The sequence below is a fragment of the Chiloscyllium plagiosum genome, unplaced genomic scaffold (genome assembly GCF_037043375.1).
Source record: "Chiloscyllium plagiosum isolate Xiang-an unplaced genomic scaffold, Cpla_swu_hap1 HiC_scaffold_21, whole genome shotgun sequence".
NCBI classification, from domain to species: Eukaryota; Metazoa; Chordata; class Chondrichthyes; order Orectolobiformes; family Hemiscylliidae; genus Chiloscyllium; species Chiloscyllium plagiosum.
In genome coordinates, this window is record NW_028270159.1 from 56154391 (window position 1) to 56174468 (window position 20078).

General features: G+C 43.6%; 1 protein-coding gene across 5 annotated transcripts in view; it reads left to right on the plus strand.

Moving 5' to 3' along the window:
* Window positions 1-20078, plus strand: part of exd3 (exonuclease 3'-5' domain containing 3) — a 451102-nt gene that overhangs the window by 4900 nt on the left and 426124 nt on the right. For 4 of the 5 annotated variants that reach the window (XM_087998598.1, XM_087998600.1, XM_087998602.1 and 1 more), the window contains exon 2: window positions 4260-4320. The exons of the other annotated variant lie outside the window; for it this stretch is intronic. The gene's annotated coding sequence lies outside the window, so the exon portion shown is untranslated. The remainder of the gene's footprint in view (window positions 1-4259; window positions 4321-20078) is intronic. 5 annotated transcript variants of the gene reach the window in all.

Consider the following 20078-nt stretch of genomic DNA (forward strand, 5'->3'; position numbering starts at 1 on the left):
TGTGTGTGGGAGCTGTACCCCAGTGAGGGTCAGTGTGTGTGGGAGCTGTACCCCAGTGAGGGTCAGTGTGTGGGACTGTACTTCAGTGAGAGTCTGTGTGTGTGTGTGTGTGTGTGTGTGGGACTGTCCCCCAGTGAGGGTCAGTGTGTGTGCGTGGGACTGTCCCCCAGTGAGGGTCAGTGTGTGCGTGGGACTGTCCCCCAGTGAGGGTCAGTGTGTGCGTGGGACTGTCCCCCAGTGAGGGTCAGTGTGTGTGTGGGACTGTCCCCCAGTGAGGGTCAGTGTGTGCGTGGGAGCTGTCCCCCAGTGAGGGTCAGTGTGTGCGTGGGGGCTGTACCCCAGTGAGGGTCAGTGTGTGCGTGGGAGCTGTCCCCCAGTGAGGGTCAGTGTGTGCGTGGGAGCTGTACCCCAGTGAGGGTCAGTGTGTGGGACTGTACTTCAGTGAGAGTCAGTGTGTGGGACTGTACTTCAGTGAGAGTCAGTGTGTGTGTGTGTGGGAGCTGTACCCCAGTGAGGGTCAGTGTGTGTGGGAGCTGTACCCCAGTGAGGGTCAGTGTGTGTGTTGGGGACTGTCCCCCAGTGAGGGTCAGTGTGTATGTTGGGGACTGTCCCCCAGTGAGGGTCAGTGTGTGTGTGTGGGACTGTCCCCCAGTGAGGGTCAGTGTGTGTGTGTGGGACTGTCCCCTAGTGAGGGTCAGTGTGTGTGTGTGGGACTGTCCCCCAGTGAGGGTCAGTGTGTGTGTGTGTGTGGGACTGTCCCCCAGTGAGGGTCAGTGTGTGTGTGTGTGTGTGGGACTGTCCCCCAGTGAGGGTCAGTGTGTGTGTGTGTGGGACTGTCCCCCAGTGAGGGTCAGTGTGTGTGTGGGACTGTCCCCCAGTGAGGGTCAGTGTGTGTGTGTGTGGGACTGTCCCCCAGTGAGGGTCAGTGTGTGTGTGTGTGGGACTGTCCCCCAGTGAGGGTCAGTGTGTGTGTGTGTGTGGGACTGTCCCCCAGTGAGGGTCAGTGTGTGTGTGTGTGTGGGACTGTCCCCCAGTGAGGGTCAGTGTGTGTGTGTGTGTGTGGGACTGTCCCCCAGTGAGGGTCAGTGTGTGTGTGGGACTGTCCCCCAGTGAGGGTCAGTGTGTGTGTGGGACTGTCCCCCAGTGAGGGTCAGTGTGTGTGTGTGTGGGACTGTCCCCCAGTGAGGGTCAGTGTGTGTGTGTGTGGGACTGTCCCCCAGTGAGGGTCAGTGTGTGTGTGTGTGGGACTGTCCCCCAGTGAGGGTCAGTGTGTGTGTGTGTGTGGGACTGTCCCCCAGTGAGGGTCAGTGTGTGTGTGTGTGTGGGACTGTCCCCCACTGAGGGCCAGTGTGTGTGTGTGTGGGACTGTCCCCCAGTGAGGGTCGGAAATGTGTTGCTGGAAAAGCGCAGCAGGTCAGGCAGCATCCAGGGAACAGGAGAATCGACGTTTCGGGCATAAGCCCTTCTTTAGGAGGGCTTATGCCTGAAGAAGGGCTTATGCCCGAAACGTCGATTCTCCTATTCACTGGATGCTGCCTGACCTGCTGCGCCTTTCCAGCAACACATTTCCAGCTCTGATCTCCAGCATCTGCAGACCTCACTTTCTCCCCAGTGAGAGTCCGTGTGTGTGTGGGACTGTCCCCCAGTGAGAGTCCGTGTGTGTGTGGGACTGTTCCCCAGTGAGAGTCAGTGTGTGTGTGGAACTGTGCCCCAGAGAGAGTCAGCGTGTGTGTGTGTGGGACTGTCCCCCCAGCGAGAGGCGGTGGCCCCGTGGCCTTACCCCAGGAGGTCCTCGGTGAATATCTTTCCTCTGTGTTTCCCATGGAGAAAGACATGACGAGCTCGGGAAGTTAGTGGTGTCATCCTGAGGACAGTCCATATCACAGTAGCGAAGATGTTGGACATATTACAATGTGTCAAAGTGGATAAATCTCCTGGTCCTGACCAGATATATCTGAGAATACTCCAAGAGGCTAAACAAGTAATTGGGCCCGTGGCTGATATTCTTGCGTTGTTGTTAGCCATGGGTGAGTTACCGGAAGATTGGAGGGTAGCAAATGTTGTGCCCTTACTCAAGAATGGAAATGTGTTGCTGGAAAAGCGCAGCAGGTCAGGCAGCATCTAGGGAACAGGAGAATCGACATATCGGGCATTAGCCCTTCTTCAGGAAGAAGGGCTAATGCCCGAAACGTCGATTCTCCTGTTCCCTAGATGCTGCCTGACCTGCTGCGCTTTTCCAGCAACACATTTCCATCTCTGATCTCCAGCATCTGCAGACCTCACTTTCTCCCCTTACTCAAGAAGCATTGCAAAGAAAAACCTGGGAAGTATAGACCTGTAAACCTGACTTCTGTGGTTGCTAACTTACTCAAGAAATTCTGAGGTAAAATAAGCATGCATTTGGAAAGTCAGGGTTTGATTTGGCTTTGTGTGTGCGAGATCATACCTCCCAAATTTATTAGATAAAGTGACTAGGAAGGTTGATGAGAGCAGGGCAGTAGATGTAGTCTATATGGACTTCGATAAGGTGCCACACAGTAAGCTGCTCTGGAAGGTTAGATTGCATGGAATCCAGGGGAAGCTGGCAAATTGGATACACATTTGGCTTGATGATAGGAAGCAGAGGGTAACAGTGGAAAGATGCTTGTTGGAGTGGAGGCCTGTGACTAAGGGTGTGCCTCCAGGGTCAGTACTGGGCCCATTACTGTTTGTTATCTATATCTTTGATTTAGATGTGAATGTACAAGGCATGATTACTAAGCATGGACAGTGAGGAAGTTCATCAGAAATTGCAGCAGGACCTTGAATAGCTGGGGGATTGGGCTGAGAAATGCCAGATGGAGTTTAATATGTGTGAGGTCTTGCATTTTGGGAAGTCAAAACAAGGTAGGAGTTTCATGGTGAATGGTAGGGCCCAAAGGAGTGTAGTGGAACAGAGGGATCTTGGAGTTCAGGTGCACAGTTCTCTGAAAGTGGAATCCCAGGTAGTCAGGGCAGTGAAGGAGGCTTTTGGCACACTGGCCTTCATCAGTCAGGGCATTGAGTACAGACGTTGGGAAGTTATGTTGCAGTTGTACAGGATGTTGGTGAGGCTGCACTTGGAGTATTGTGTTCAGTTTTGGTCACCTTGCTGTAGGAAGTATTTCATTAAACTGGAAAGAGTGCAGAACAAATTTACAAAGATGTTGCCAGGACTCAAGGGTCTGAGTTAGAGGAAGGAGACAGAGGGGGTATCTTAGAAGTGTATAAGATCATGAGAGACATAGATAGTGTGAATGCACTCAGCTTTTTTCCCAGGGTTGAGGAATCGAGGACTAGAGGGCATCAGTTAAGGTTAGAGGGGGAAGAATAAAAGGGAACCTGAGGGGAAGTTATTCATGCACAAAAGGGTGGTGTGCATATGAAATGAGTTGCCAGCGGAAGTGGTTGAGGTGGTTACATTAACAACATTTTAAAAGGCATTTGGAGAAAAATGTGGATCGGAAAGGTTGGGCCAATTGCAGGGAAATGGGGTTAGCACAGATGGACGTTTTCGATGTGGGTTTGGATGAGATAGTGTGTGGAATCATGTTCCCCAGCGAGATTTGGCGCCATTGCACCTGTACCCAAGTGAGATACAGAGGGTGGAGTCCCGGATCCAGGGTGAGAGTCAGTGCCTGTACCCTGGTGGGGGTCACTGGGCAGGGGGGGCCTGCCACAGGTGGGGGTCACTGGGGGGGTGGGGGCTCTGTATCCTGGTGGGGGGTCACTGGGGGCTCCGTACACCCAGGGGGTCACTGGGTGTGGTGGCTCCACTGCCCTAGTGATTGTTGATGCATGCAGTGCCAAGGTTTTGCCCTCTTGTGCATTCTGTGTCTCGCTCTGCCCTGTTTGCAAAGATTTGTCTCTGTACTGTCCGGGTTTTTGTTGTCTGATTGTATTCAAGATGAATTCAGGCTTTGTCTTTGTCTTCTCAGCAGTTTGATTCCCCTCATCTATGTATCTTTTATTAAGTTATGTGTTAGCACTCAGTGGGGAAAACCTAAGGGCTATCATGTTGTGTTCATAGTCCCCTCACATTGACACTCCTGTGTAGATATACAAACCCTTTCTTTGCCCCTGGTGTATTTACTGAGCTGGAGTGGTGTGATCATGGGCTTATTGTTGTGCATGGGCAACTGCTGTGCATGGCATTTGACAATGACAGAGTGGCTGTTGTGTCGGCTTGAAACTACATCTGTTCTTGCAATGTTCGGCTCACCCTGTCTGTACTTTCGCAGGTTCCTGGCCTCTGGTTTGTTGAGGGACAAACAGCAACATAAGTCCTGACTAGCTGCATCAGTAAGTGTTTTTGGTAATCATATCATTAAATGATTGAAAGCATCAGTGCGCAACCTCTTGAGCTGCAATTCTGTAAGGCCTGGGCCAGTGCTGTAGGTGTTACAAAGGGGCTGAGGGGCTGGATAACTCAGTGAAGAGTTAGGAAGACCCTGGAATGTTTTCCTCCTAAAGACAATGGTATTTAAACAAATTTTAAGTCCACACTGTTTTGTGAAAGCTTTATTTAATTTATCACGCTCCAAAGGACTGTTACCCAATAATTCCTACCTCTCCATATTTATAAATTTAATTTCATACCTAACAAATTTATATATCTAATTCAAACCCAATTAACTCCTCATTAATATATCCATTACTTGTTCTCATTTAATTTGGTTGCAGACATTCCCTAAGACCAGATTAGATAAGGAGTCCTTTTTTAGGTAAATCAATCCATATTAGAAAACGAACAAAATGGCATCAGATTATATTCCCAATTTTTTCTTTGCACATTGTTTCCAAGCATCCTTTTCCCAATATGTCCAACAGTTTCTCAGGAAAGCTTGCTGATTTCTTTGTAAAACAATTAGATTGCTGCTGCTATCCACCCCTTTCAATTGGGAGATCTCTCCATTCTCCAGCAACTGTTTAAAAATTACAGTATTGAGTGTCAGTTTCTTTATTCACATATTTTGTTGAGGCTTCATTATCCTGTAGTGACCTATAATCGGTAGAATACTTGATGGATATTGCTTCTGAATTCTTTTGAAAAATTTTTTCCAATGTATTTGCTAAGAAAAATGCCATATCCAGTACCTCACCAACAGTGAGTGTTTCTGCCATTAAGTTGCTGGTTTTATGTTCTTGACATCTCCCAATGAAATTTCAAAATTCACTGTTTCATATTTTACTTTAAATGTTTTGTTCACCTGATTAATATCTTGGGGATTTTACAGCGTCATACCCAACTCTAATACTTCAAAACTGGCATCTGGCTTTGTTTGGATGCACAGCTAATTCACCTGTCCAGTCAGACTTTGAAATTCCTTCATTTTTGTTTTGGAAGTCACAGCATCTTTTTGTGACGTCCTACTTTGACTGTTAACTTGATTAACATTTTCCAAACGCGAGTGCCATTGCAAAGTGACCCTCCACCCTTTCTGCCTGATCATCAAACCAATGTGCTTAAAAGCTCCAAAAGCCTGACTTACAATGTTGAGTTCTGTTTTCAGCCCATGTATAAAAATGGTTTCAAACTCAATGCTCCTGCCTCTCAAAAAAACCCATCAACCCGATACATTATAAAGGTGCTTGAAGAGTGCTGTCATGGCAGGGTCTGCTTTAAATTAAAGACAATCCAATTTTAATAAAATAGATGTTACTCTGAAATACCAAACTCTAGAGATCTCATTTAGGCTATATACACAATTGGCTAACTACTAGATGATCCCCACTGCGACTTGGTGCTTTGTTTGGAGGGTGAAATAAACTAATCTCCCTATAGCAATACCACGTTAATAACAATTGATCTACAAGAATGTATTGCTAACAAAGTCCAAAAAAACCTCAGAATTGCTCTTCCTGCTACTGGTGAATCTACCCATGTGTCTTAATCTCTCGGTTTAGCTTCACACTTGCGTGCCACTAGCCTCACTTTAGCTTTATAAGCCCCATGAGGTGATACCTTTTTGGTGCATATCCACCACTGTGATTGGGTCATTATCACCTGTCTGTTAACTCTGTGTACACCCCAAATTCTTTCCAGCTTTTGTAGCTTTTGCTGTTTGATGTCTTTTTTTATCAATTTGTCTTCTCTAGTTTGTTCATGGCCACTACGATTTCTGGCTCACACAGGCTTCTGCTGCTCATTCTTAGTTTGCACAATATTTCTGGTCCTTGTTAAACTACATTGTGTATCTTGCCTCAGTTTGATCTCCCCTTCCTGTAAGTAGGATTTCTTTTCACAGCTTATGACCTTTTTTCTGGAGGGCACGTTTGCTCCTGGACCCATCTTTTGAGATTATATTGTGTTTCTTGCCTTTCATGTTTGTACACCATGTTCCCAATCCATGGGCCTAAACTCCTTGCCCCTTAACCTGTACATTCATCCAGCTTTATGTATATTTTGCAGCAGACTTCCCCATCTACTTAAAGTAGTCTAACTTTTCCACTGATTGGCCCCTTCGACAGTGTCCTTTGGGTTTAAAGGCCTCAGTGTCCATCATCAGACAAGCTGTCAACTGTGGTAGTTTGATCCTCATAGCCGTGCAACATCCAGATTAAAAGACCTGATTGCTCACTATTTTCCAACATTCTCAGGCTTGGGCTGATAAGTGGCATGTGAGATTTGCGCTGCACAAGTGCCAGGCAATGACCATCTCCAACAAGACAAAATCTGATCATCTCCCCTTGAGGTGCAATAATATTTGCATCACTGAATTCCAAAACCATGTAGATCTTGGTGTTTACTGCTGACCAGAAATTGAATTGGAACAGCCATACAAATACTGTGGCTATGAAAACAAGTCAAAGGTTAGGAGCTCCGCAGCAAGTAACTTGCCTCCTGGCTCCCCAAAGCCTTTTCATCTCCAAGGCAGAAATCAGGAGCATGATGAAATACTTCCCCCTTGCATGGATAGTGCGTGTATTTGTCCAATGACACTCAGGAAGCTCAACACTATCCAGGACAAAGCAGCTTTAGATAGCCAGTTTCTCTACCACTGATACACAGTGCCAGCAGTCTGTACCATCTACAAGATTCATTGCAGCAACTCACCAAGACTCCTCCCGAACCCTTGACCTCACCATTACCTGCAGATTCCCCTCCAGACAAAAAAAAAGTCTAACTTAGATATTTAAAGCTGCTCGTTTACTGTTGTACAGTTAAAACCCTGCAGCTCATTTACTAACAGCTGAGGTTGTAATCCCTGTGGTTCAAGAGAGAAAAATTACAGTATTGAGTGTCAGTTTCTTTATTCACATATTTTGTAGAGGCTTCATTATCCTATAGTGATCTATAATCGGTAGAATACTTGATGGATATTGCTTCTGAGCTCTGCTCTTGATTTTTTATAAGGTCCTAGGGAGTATTGCAGAACAAAGAGACCTTGGAGTGCAGGTTCATAGCTCCTTGAAAGTGGAGTCGCAGGTAGATAGGATAGTGAAGAAGGTTTTTGATATGCTTTCTTTTATTGGTCAGAGTATTGAGTACAGGAGTCGGGAGGTCATGTTGCGGCTGTACAGGACATTGGTTAGGCCACTATTGGAATATTGCGTGCAATTCTGGTCTCCTTTCTATCGGAAAGATGTTGTGAAACTTGAAAGGATTCAGAAAAGATTTACAAGGATGTTGCCAGGGTTGGAGGATTTGAGCTATAGGGAGGCTGAACAGGCTGGGGCTGTTTTCCCTGGAGCATCGGAGGTTGAGGAGTGACCTTATAGAGGTTTACAAAATTGAGGGGCATGGATAGGGTAAATAGGCGCAAAGTCTTTTCCCTGAGGTAGGGGAGTCCAGAACTAGAGGGCATGGGTTTATGATGAGAGGGGAAAGATATAAAAGAGACTTAAGGGGCAACTTTTTCACCCAGAGGGTGGTACATGTATGGAATGAGCTGCCAGAGGAAGTGGTGGAGGCTGGTACAATTGCAACATTTAAGAGGCATTTGGATGGGTATGTAAATAGGAAGGGTTTGGAGGGATATGGGCCGGGTGCTGGCAGTGAGACTAGATTGGGTTGGGATATCTGGTCGGCATGGATGAGTTGGACTGAAGGGTCTGTTTCCGTGCTGTAGATCTCTGACTCTGTGACCAAGGCACGTAAATAGAAAGCAGTACATAACACTAGCGCTTCACCGAAGGCTCACTGATGATGTTACCTAGCATGGTGACGAAACATCTGAGAACAAACCTGCTAGCTCAGCGAGCAAACTCACAACCTGAACAATCAACTGGCATTCAATTTGTTTTTCAGGGTCTCAGAGTCAAAAAGCGTAGAAAGAGGCACTTTGGCAGTCAACAAATAATAAATTAGACTAATCTCATTTATCTGCACTTGGTCCATAGTCTTAGCTGTTGCATTTTAAGTGCTCACTCAGATGCTTGTTAAATGTTGTGAAAGTACCCGTCTCCTCCACCCTCTCAGGCAGCACGTTTCATATTTCTACCATGCACAGGATGAAAAATAATTTCCTCAGAACTCCTCTAAAACACTGACTCTTCACCTTCAACTTTTGTCATCTGATCCTAGACACATCTGTCATGGGGAAAAAATTCTCACAATCTACCCTGGCCATGCCTCTTGTAATTATGAGGCAGCTGGTTCTAGATTTTATGTTCTATCTCTTAATCCAAGCTCCCCATCCAAATGGAAGAGGGTGGAAAGAGAGAAACTATCTGTTCCTCACAATATCTCCAACTTCAATCTAATTAACATCTAAATTCTAGAAGATGCAATATTCATTTGTGTGGTTTCTACTCATAATTTAACACTTAGTGCCTAGGTGTCATTCTGCACCGATGCTGCCAGACATGTTGCGTTTTTCCAATAGTTTCTGGTTTTGTTTCAGCTCTCCAGCATCTGCAGTTGCTTGTTTTGTTACATTTATGGCTTTCTGACAAAACTACATTACTGTCTGTCCAAACCCTGTTCCAGCTCCTTCTAATGTCTCCTTCCTTTTGTGGTGTCCAGACTACTCTCTCTGATTTGAGGTATGGTCTGACCAGGGCTTTGGAGTCATTTACAGCACAGAAAAAGCCCCTTAAACCCATTGTGTGTGTGCTGGTCAAAAATAGCAACCTAACTAGTCATAGAATTATAGACTGCAGAATAGACCCCTTCTGCATTAATCACCCTTTTCAGCACTTGGTCCATAGCCTCGGACGCTATGACATTTTAAGTACTCGACCATGTACACTTTATAGGTTGAGTTTTCCCACCTCAACTACCCTCTCAAATAGTGCATTCCAAAGTGACCCCACCCTCTGGATGAAAGAAAATCCTGAAATTCCCTCTAACCTGTTACCTTTCACCTTTAAAGTATGCCCCCTTGTTACTGACTGTTCAACTAAGGGAGCTGCTATTTTTTATCTATCCTGTCTATGCCCCACAATCTTATGCACCTCAATCTGGTTCCCTGTCAACCCTCTCTGCTCAAAAGAAAACAATCCAAGTTTATCCAGCCTCTCTTCATAGCTGAAACACTCCATCCTGGGTAACATCCTGGTGAATCTCCTCTACACCCCCCTCCAGTGCAATCGCATCCTTCCTATAATGCGGGGGCCAGAAATGTACAGAGGACTCAAGCTGAGGCCTAACCAAATATTTGTACAGCTCCACTAAGACCTCCCTGTCCTTATAATCTATACCACGACTGACAAATACAAGTGTCCCATATGTCGTCCCAACTCCGCTATTAATTTGTCCTGCCACTTTCAGGGTTCTGTGAACGAGCATCCCAAGATTCCTTTAAGCTTCGTACTGTTTTGCTGTTCATCGAGTACTTTTTTGTATTCTAACTTCTTCCAAATGCATCTTCTCTCACACAATGAATTTTCATCTGCCACTGATTTTTTTTCATCTGACCGATTGCCTATATCGTCCTATAGGCTAAGCCCTTCTTCCTCACCTCAACCACCTGGCCACTCTTTTCATTATTTGCAAACTTACTGATTACTTTGACACACATTTTCTTCTATATTGTTTACATATATCAATGCAGGGACCCAGCATTGATCCCTGTTTTATGCCAGTGGACACTGGCCTCCTGTCATTACAGCATCCATTTACCACCACACTCTGTCTCCTGCCACTCAGCCAATTTTTGATCCAACATACCAAGTTACTTAGGATCTCGTGTGCTTTTATCCTCTTTATCAGTCTCCCATGTGGGATATTGTCAAATACTTTGTTGAAATCCTTATTAACATAATCAACTTATCAACGTACATGGTCACCTTGATAAATTCAATCAAATTTGTTAGGGACAATCTCGCTCTGACAGAGCCATGTTGACTATCCCTGATCAAACCTTGTCTCTCCAAGTGGAGATTAATTCTCTCCTTCAGACTTTTCTCCAAAATTGTCCCTACCACTGATGTTAGACTCCTCTGGTCTGTTATTGCCTGGTGTATCTGTCATCTTTCTTGAAAAATAGAGCCACATTAGCTGAGCTCCAGTCCTCTGGCACCACCGTGTGGCCAGAGAAGAACTTTAAAAAACTGGATGAGACCCTGTAATTTCCTCCCTTGTTTCCCATAGCAACTTTGGATACTGTTCATCTGGATCCTGGGATTTGTCCATATTTCAGCCCCCAAAAACTTCCTATGTCAAACTGCTCAAGAGCCTCTCTCAGTCCCTCTACTTGAGTTTTGTATCTAGATCCTCCTAAATGAAGGCAGATATGAAGTTTTTCATTCAAACATCTGCCAGTATCCCCTAGCTCCATGCACAGATTGCCCTCTTAGCTCCTAATGGGCCCTATTGTTTCCCAGATTATCCTCTTCCCTTGATGTAATTCTAAAATATCTTGGGATTCTCCCCAATCTTACCTGCCGTATTTTTATACCCCTCTTTTCTCTTAATTGATTTCTTAAGATCATCCTCACACTTTCGAAACATTAAGACCTGAGTTGATTTGCTTCCTTTTTATCTGCTTGAAGTTTCTCTTTCTTATCCTGCCCTGACTATTCCTAGCTATCTAGGGTTAGGTTTTGGGTCAAGGTTCTCCGGGCTTGTTGCATGTGGAGGAAATTGTTGCATTTTTAAGAAGTTTAATGAGTTTCAGTTACTTGCTATGTGCACTCTGAACAGTATTAGCAGCGCAGCAAAGACTGTTTGGCACCTTGGAGTGTGCACAAAGTGGGTTTCAGCCAGCAACAGCTTGCTGATTGGTTTGTTGAGTTGTTACCATTTGTGGATGCCAAAGGACAGTGGCCTGGCAGCAATTATCAGATTGGCTCCTGGGTAGCTGAACAGGTTGTGGTTGTGAATGATACTGACCGATGTCTTTGTACTGCTGCAAGGGCAGATTGTATGTCTTTCTTTCTAGTTAAGTATTAAACCCTGAAGAAAGCCAGACTATTTTCCCTTGCTGGTTGCTGTACAGTTAGTGCACTGACCACCTATGCCTCCTGCAAAGAAGCAAAAAGTGAGTAAAGAACAGAAAATCATGGCAAGCAAAAGAGCCATCTCGGAGCACCTTGCGGACAGGGATCATGGAACTGCTTCCCCAGTACTTCTCCTGTCCATCCGTAACAAAAATGTTTTTTGTTATTGTCTGTATGTGTGTAGGGGGTGTAATGGGAGTGAAGTTAAGGAGTTTTAATGAGCGGGGTTGTATGTTGACAATTCACAGTTGTTTCGCTGTGGTTCCAATCTATTTATTTGTAATACAGTTAATGAACTCTTATTCAGTACAGAAATCTGGTCCATGTCTTCTGTAACTCTGCTGCTCCTTTAAAAAGATTATTTTGCCCTTGAAGGGTTTTTTCCAAGAAGCTTGTAAAGGCAGAGCTGCCCATTATGTCCGAACTGGCTACTTTAACAATGGCTAAGTCAATAATCAGAGGACACCTCAGGGTTATTTTATAGACAGTCGTACTATGAAAGGGGAGTGGTCTGTTCTCTTAGCTCAGGTTTGTTTTCTAGTTTGGTTTAGTTTTGAAGGTGCTCGTCAAAGAAAGCTGTTGGGGAAAATGTTCCCTGACTCAACAGAGATTTTCTGGTTGTTTGACACCTTTCCTGTAAGAACCTGAGTTTGATTTTACTTTATTTGCCAAGGGAGTGTTTATGGGGATGTTGCTGGAAATTGGAACAGCATTCTTGAGTTGCGATAGAGTCGCTAAGATTTTCAGATAGGTTAAGTTATCCTATATTCTATTCTCTCTTCGTGTTTCATTTGGTAGTCTGTAAATAAATTCAGTTTCGTTTAAAACTGAGTGGTTTGACCAGCTACATCACTCCTGGAATATCCATGCTTAAAGCAACTGTAAAAGATAGGGCTACTTTCTTGAAATGTTTTGAGAGGTTCCAGCCTGGTCCATAATACTTCTGTTAACCTGAGTCTATCTGACGGGCAAATTAGAAACTTTGTGTACTTTGGTAAAGTTTTTAACTTTTGTGACAGCTCTGCGAATGGCTGGGCAGATTTCCAGTGTGTTACCCCAATAACGCACAAAAGAATTTAAATTCAATTAATAAATCTGCAATTAACATCCGCAACAATGATGATGAAATCAGTGTATGTTAGCAAGATAAATCTATTGTCTCTGTGTATCAACTATAGAAATGTGGTTGGCTCTTAATTGCCCTCTAAAATGGCCGAAGCAAGCATTATCAGATCAAGGAGCAATGAGACTTTGCCAGAGAAACAATAGGTAGCCATTTAAGATGAGGGGGGGTGAAAGTTTTTTACACTGATAGGTAGGTTTCTGGAAAGTACTGCCAGATGTGGTGATGGAGGCCAGTATGATGGGGGCTTTTAGATAATTACATGGATATGCAAGGAATTAAGGCATATAGACCATGGGCAGGCAGAAGGGATTAGTTTATTTTGGTGTCATGTACAGCTCAACATCATGGACTGAAGGATCCATTCCTGCGCTGTAAAGTTCTATGTTCTAAGTTCTTTGTTTTTTGTTCTACAATATCTCATTTTATCTTTCCTGCATTTCACTTGATCTTCCATCTTTTCCTTTGTTCTTTTCTTTCATGCACCTTTATTACATCTCTAAGTAGGCTTCCTGAAGAAGGGCTTATGCCCGAAACGTCAATTCTCCTGTTCCCTGGATGTTGCCTGACTTGCTGCGCTTTTCCAGCAACACATTTTCAGCTCTACATCTCCAAGTATTCTATTCTATAAAAGGGTGAAATGTTCATTCTCTTTCTCTCCGTAGATACTGCAGGATCAGCTGAGTATTTTGAGGATTTTCTTTATTTAATTTTCAACATCCGCAATTATTTTTATTCTTTTAAAGTTCTGCTTCATGTCCAACCCAAGAAGAGTGTCTTGACTATCAGTTTATCTGGTTGTTTTCTCCTTGCTGTTTATGGGAGCTTGCTGTGCAGAAGTTAGCTTTTCTGTTTCCTGTATTACTGCCTTTTTGGCGAAAAATGTAAGATTGCAAGCACAGTGGCTGCAATTTTATTTCAGTATCTGTTCTGGACTTGGTGACTTTTTTGCCTTGAGCATTGCTGTCCCTTTTGGTCTATCCTCCTTATCCATTTCAATTTGTCTACCACCCATTTCTTATATTATTGTTGATGACATTCTGTTTATTAGTAAGGACAGGTACAACATACTCGTGATCTTTTCAAGCCTATTCAGCCTTTTTTTTTAATTTGATTGCCCTGTTAATGTTTAGACCTTTGGTGAACGTGTTAATGTTCTATTTATATTAACTGCTAACATTTTCTTGTATTCTCCCTTTGTCTCTCGCCTGTTTTCCAGGTTACCAGTATTTGTTTGGTACTGTTATTCTGTTTGAGAATATTTGTAGCAATGGCAATTTATTTGCAATGGGACCAAGTTGAATCCAGGGCATGTACATTAGTAAGGAGCACTCATTACTGTAAATATTTGATGTGTAGACAGTTTTCATTTCCCACATCATTTAGTTTCTTTCATGCTGGTTCAAGTAATTCTGGCCCGTAGCAGTGTTATTGTTTCAAATAAATAACCCAGTGCGTCTGGCAGACCTGAATCTGTTCCAAGTTTAGACTTACAGTAAATGATTCACTTCCTATTCACTTTCCAAACTCTGGATCTAGTTGTAACAGTCAATATAAAATCTGACCCATGATGACCTGCCCCACCCACAGCTTGTCTGCTTTTAATACCCAAGCTCAACTAAACACATGGCTTTTGAAAAGTTTTCAGAAGAGGCAAGGGAAGGACTTAAAACAGGAAAGTGAGATCTGGGTGATGAAGGGGTGGCTGTAAGATGGAATGGAAGAAGAACAGGTCAGAAGGACAGCATAACTTGGCGGTCAATGATATAAGAAATAATTTAAAGATGGTCATAAATCTAAGGTGCCGAAGCAGATCTCAGTGAGGGTGGATGTAGGCTTTTCCAAATATCCTGTTTGTGCTTAGTGACTTACTACATAATTTTTAGTTTTCAGAGTTAAAATTTAACTGTAGAAAATAGGATGCATGAGAGAAGCATATAAAACTATTACATTTAAGAGGTGCGGGTCATGTTGCTTTATGAGGAATGTGTTGGCAGAGTGGTAATGTCATTGGGCTGGTAATCCTGGGAATATAAATCCAAATCCTACAATTGGAGATTGTCATCCCCCACCATGGCGAAATCGCAGACTATCTGAGAATGCACATCTAGGACTTAGAGGGAGTAAGCAGTTTGGTCCTTTTCATCTGCACTACCATTCAATAAGGACGTGCTTATCTGGTTGTGGTCTCATTTTCACAATTCTGTCCACTCCCCATAATTCTTGACTTCCTTGTGGATTAAAAAATATCTAACTCAGCCTTAAATAAAGACCCAACCTGCACATCTTCTGAAGAGGATTCCACACTCAAATGACCTGTGGAGAAATAAAATCTCATCTCTGCTTTAAAAAGATGACCCCTTGTTCTGAAACGGTGTCTCCTAGTTTTAGCCTTCACAGGAAGTGGAAACATCTTCCTGACATCAACCCTGTGAAGCCCCCACAAGATCTTTCATGTTTCAATAAGATCACCCCTCAATCTTTTAAACTCCAATGGGCATAGGTATACTTGTTCAATCTTTATTTATAAGATAGACCTTTCATCCCAGGAATGAGCTGAGTGAGCTTTCTCTAAACTGCTTCTAAAACAATTATATCTTTTTTTTTCAAATAAGCAGACCAGAATTGTATCCAATGCTCCACATGTGGTCTCGTCAATGCCATCTGAGCTGCAGAAAAGCTTCTCTTTTGAATTTCCTTCACCTTGCAATAAACAAAAGCATTCCGTTTGCCTTCCTAGTCACTTGTACCCACATACAACTCTGATGCATAGACTAGGACACACTTTTGTGTTACTGAGTTCCAATTAAACAATGAACTACTCTTTGATTCTTCCTCTCAAAATGGAGTTTATGTTTACCCATCTTGTGCTATATCTACCCAATTCTTGCTGACTTAATCTGTCTACATTCTTATGCGCGCGCACTTTCTTCTGTCGACAACTTACTTTCCCATATATCTTGGTGTCATTGGTGAATTCAGCTACTGCATATTTGGGCACTCTTTGTTAATTAATGGTATAGATTGTAAATCAGCGCTGATCCCTGTGGCACTTTGTAAGTGACAGCTAGTAAACCTAGAAAAGGCCCATTTATCCCAACTCCCAGCTGCCTTTTAGTTACAATCCTTTATCCATGCTAATATGCTACCATGCACCATACCGCCTACTGTAGCAACCTTTGATTTGGGACCTAATCAAATGCTTTTCTGAAAACTAAATCCCAGTTCCCACCCACTCACCCTGAATGTTATTTTGTTTAAAAACAGCAATTCCAGTAGAAGGTTTAAAAGAGACCAAAGGGGCAACATTTTCATGCAGAGAGTGGTGCATATACGGAATGAACGTCCAGAGGAAGTGATGTAGGCTAGTACAATTATAACAATTAAAATGTACCTGGATGCGTGTATGAATAGGAATGGTTTAGAAGGATGTGGGCCGAATGGCAGCAAGTGGGACCAGCTTAGGTTAGGATACCTGGTCAACTTGGACGAGTTGGACCGAAGGTTCTGTTTCCGTGCTGTACATCTCTATGACTCTGGAAGCACAGTTTCCTTTTCACAAAGCCATGATGCTTCTACTTGTATGCATTGCGATTATTTAAGTATCCTTCAATAATCTTTTAATGGATTCTAGCATCTTTTCTATAACTGATGTTAGACTAACTAGCTTATAATTTCCTACTTTCTGCCTCCCTCTCTTCTTGAATTAGTGCAAGTCAATCCTGATGAGCTCTGCTAAATGTAAGACACTTCCTCTCCAATTGAGATATTTTGCAGCGTAATAGAGTTTAAAGGGGGGGTGGGTGGGGGAAGGTGAGCTGAGCTGTTTCGGTTGTCGCGTTTTCGAGTGAAAAACACATACTTTTCCATTGGCTTCTCCAGGCTGCCAGGATTGTCTGATCAGGTCAAGTCCACTGATATAAAAAAAACATGGGAGGGCAACAAGGGACCATGCAATTGTTAACACTTGGTAGGAACTCTATGGCAGATATTGTGGTGTCAGTGCTCTTAATGCCACTGTGGGTCAGTATTTAAAAATCTCAACTATGTATTCAAATCCCTCTGGGACCTCATCAGTCTCCAACTCTGATTTCCTCCACTACTCCTCAAGGTTTCTGACCATCTCAAAATCTTGCTTTATAGAATCTCTACAGCATGGAAGCAGGTCATTCATTCTTTCGAGTTCATAAGACCTTCCGAAGGGCATTCCACCCAGACCCATCCCCCGTCCCTATCCCTGTAACTCTGCACTTCCTATGGCTAATCCGCACATCTTTGGACTGTGGGAGGAAACCGGAGGACCCAGAGGAAACCCACGGAGACGGGCAGAATGTGCAAACTCCACTCAGAAAGTCGCCTAAGGCTGGAATCAAACCCAGGTTCCTGGCATTGAGGCAGCAGTGCTAACCACTGAGCAGCCGTGCTGCTGGCTTCTTGAATGTTACAATTTTAATAACTCCATTGTTGGCCATGCTGTCAGCTGCCTCAGGCCAAAGTGCTGGTATTCCATTCCTAAATTCTCTGTCTCTCTATCTCCCTTTTCCTCAAGTTGCTCCTTAAAATCTTTCACCAAATTTTGTTCATCTGGCCTAATACTCCTTTCATGGGATATATCAAATTTTGTTCTGTAACATTCCTGGGAAACACCTTGGAGCTTTTAGTTTGTCAAGGTGCTATTTAAATGCAACATGGTGCAAGTAGTATAGTAGATTGGAATTTAAGCCTGTAATTAGGATTTAGTCATGTATTTCTATAAAACTTTATAGGACATGCTCATGTTGGAAGATTTAGTTCTCATGAGACATGATGACCATGTTTTGAACCTGGCATTTGACTTATAAATGTAGAGGAACAGTCAGAGGCTCCAGAGACTGATGCACAGGATGTGTATCACTGCAGTTTGGAATGACCTCCATCATAGAGTCTCTCCCGACTGACTGAACATTGTCTGGCTCACCCCTGCCAGCCAGTACCTCAGTGTTGACCATGCAGCCTCTTGTTAGTGTGGGCTAGGAATCAGGCAGCCTGAAGAAGGGCTTATGCCTGAAACGTCGATTCTCCTCCTCCTCGGATGCTGCCTGGCCCACTGCACTTTTCCAGCAACACACTTTTCAACTCTGGTCTCCAGCATCTGCAGTCCTCACTTTCTCCTAGCAGTATTTTGTGTAAGAGCTCTATGTCAATAGGACTAAAACTCCAGCTCAACAATCTCTACCATACGTCCTTGCGTTACTTTCTGCAAACTGGCATTAATCATCTGGAATCTTGTGCCTGTATAAAAACTTGCATATATTTAAAAGGATGCATTTCTTCATTCCTTATTTAGATCCATTATACTTCAAGCATTCCATAATGTAATTGTTTATCATTCTGAAATGGTAGGATAGCATAGATGGAAGCAGTCTCTCTGTCTGTCTGTCTGTCTGTCTCTCTCTCTCGCGCTCTCTCTCTCTCTCTCCCCCCCAGACAAGCGAGGGGCCACGATTTGAAATTAAATCAATTTTGGGATTTAGAACTGAAGGAGGAGAACTCCACACTCGCCCATATGTAGCACTGTGGGATATACAGAGCATATTCCGAGAGCTTGAACTCCAACAGCTAGCAGAGCTTGAATCTATAAGCAAGAGAAAGAAGCATGAACAGCTTTGTGGGTTTGTCCAATCACAATGAAGCAATCAAATGAATTTTCCTGGTGCTACGAATTAGTGGCAGCAGGAGCAAAGTCAGAAAATAGTGTATGGTCTGGCTGTCATGTCTGATCTTGTTAGAGGTGGAGGCTGACTGACACTGGTGGAAAGCTCTTTAGATTCAATTAAACTTAAATTGCGGATGGTACTGAGATCTTCCTAAGAGCAGGCAGGTACCCTGACCCGACATATCCAGCAATCATTAGGGAAGCGAGAGGGCAGATAGGCTGAGGGCTGTTGATTACCTCCTTTTGAATCCCTTCTGCCCCGAGCTGTAGGTATCAAAGCCATGGGCACAGGCCATCTCTCAGAGCCATTTCCCTCCACAACATTGGCTTAGCAGCTGTGACCATGCTTTTTTTTTATATAGTCCTTCAGAGGTTGCTGCCATCTTGAGACCAATACTGTGAGATTACTGAGGCTTAACAAGCAGTTGAGAAAGCCAACACATGCTGCCTTTTTAGGAAACATCAATCAGAATATTTTGCAGCTTGGTACTTGTTGTATGATGAATCTTTCCCATTACTGTTGTAGGAGAAATGTGTACTGTTGGTCGCGATAAGGTAGATTTGCTGCCACACTCCTTTTTAAATTGGGATCTACAGCATCTGCTTTGTCTCATGTAGTGGAGAAAAACCTTTAGGGAGTCTAGCAAGAAGGTGCTCTTGCATAAACAAATCTTGTTTAAGACATGAAAACAGCTAGGTACAAGTTACCTTATAGGAACATACAAGCAGGAGTAGGCCATTCAACCCTTCGAGCCTTTCCACCATTTCATGAGATCTATGGCCTAACTCCATATACCAGCCTTTGGTCCAAATCCCATAATGCACTTGCTTAACAAAAAAATTTCTATCTCAGATTTAAAATTAACAACTAATCTAGCATCACCTGTTATTTGTGAAAGAGAGCGCCAAACCTCTCCCATCCTTTGTGTGTAAAAGTGCTTCCCAACATCTCTCCTGAATAGTCTAGCCCTCATTCTCAGACTGTATCCCCTAGTTCTAGAATCTCCAACCAGTGGAAATAGCTTTTCTTTCTTCCTGTTTTCCTGTTAATTTTCTAATTTGTATAATTTCTCCTCATAACGTAATCCCTGAAATCCAGATATCATGTAAACCTACATTGTACTCCCTCCAAGGTTGCTATAGATTTCCTTGGTATTATGGACATTGTAACGAAGATATGAGAAGGAAGGTCAATGGTCTCCTTTGAGATCCAGAGCTGTGCCCTGGTTCAAGTCGATAAGACTATATTGGGCAGTGCTTAATGCATTCCTCGGCATTAATGCTTTCAAAACCCAACACCTAAATCTACAATGCCCACCTGTCCAGATGGGTATGCAGATCCTTTGGACCATTCGCTTTCTTAGCTAGCTTAATTGTATGGGGCCTGTGAAGTCAGTTTCTTCAGGAAGATCAGGCCCAACAGCTAGATTCCAGAGCTGAAATTGAGGCTGACAGCAGGATTTAGAGGCAACAGAGGTAAATTCAGACCAAGCAGCCGGTGCCTTTGAAAAGGGCAGCAGATTGTTGAAAAAGGAGGGAGGGTAAAGACTGTTTTTGGAATCTGAGGGTGAAGGATTCAAGGATTGAACTGCAGATTAAGATAATTTCTGAGTGCTTTTTGGGGGATTTAATTAGGAGGGTGCCTGAGTAGAAACGACAGCTAGCACTTAGATGTTGTTATGGAGCATGGCTGTTTCTGGGTGCACCTCATTACCTCTGATCTATGTGTTGCTTATTCCATGTAATGTGAACTTGAATCATGTTTCTAGTCAGTAGTTGGGTACAGCTTACTTGAAAGGAAATGTGGTTGAATGTAAAGGGAGTTTATTCAAGGAGTATCAGAGTTGGGAGGTCACG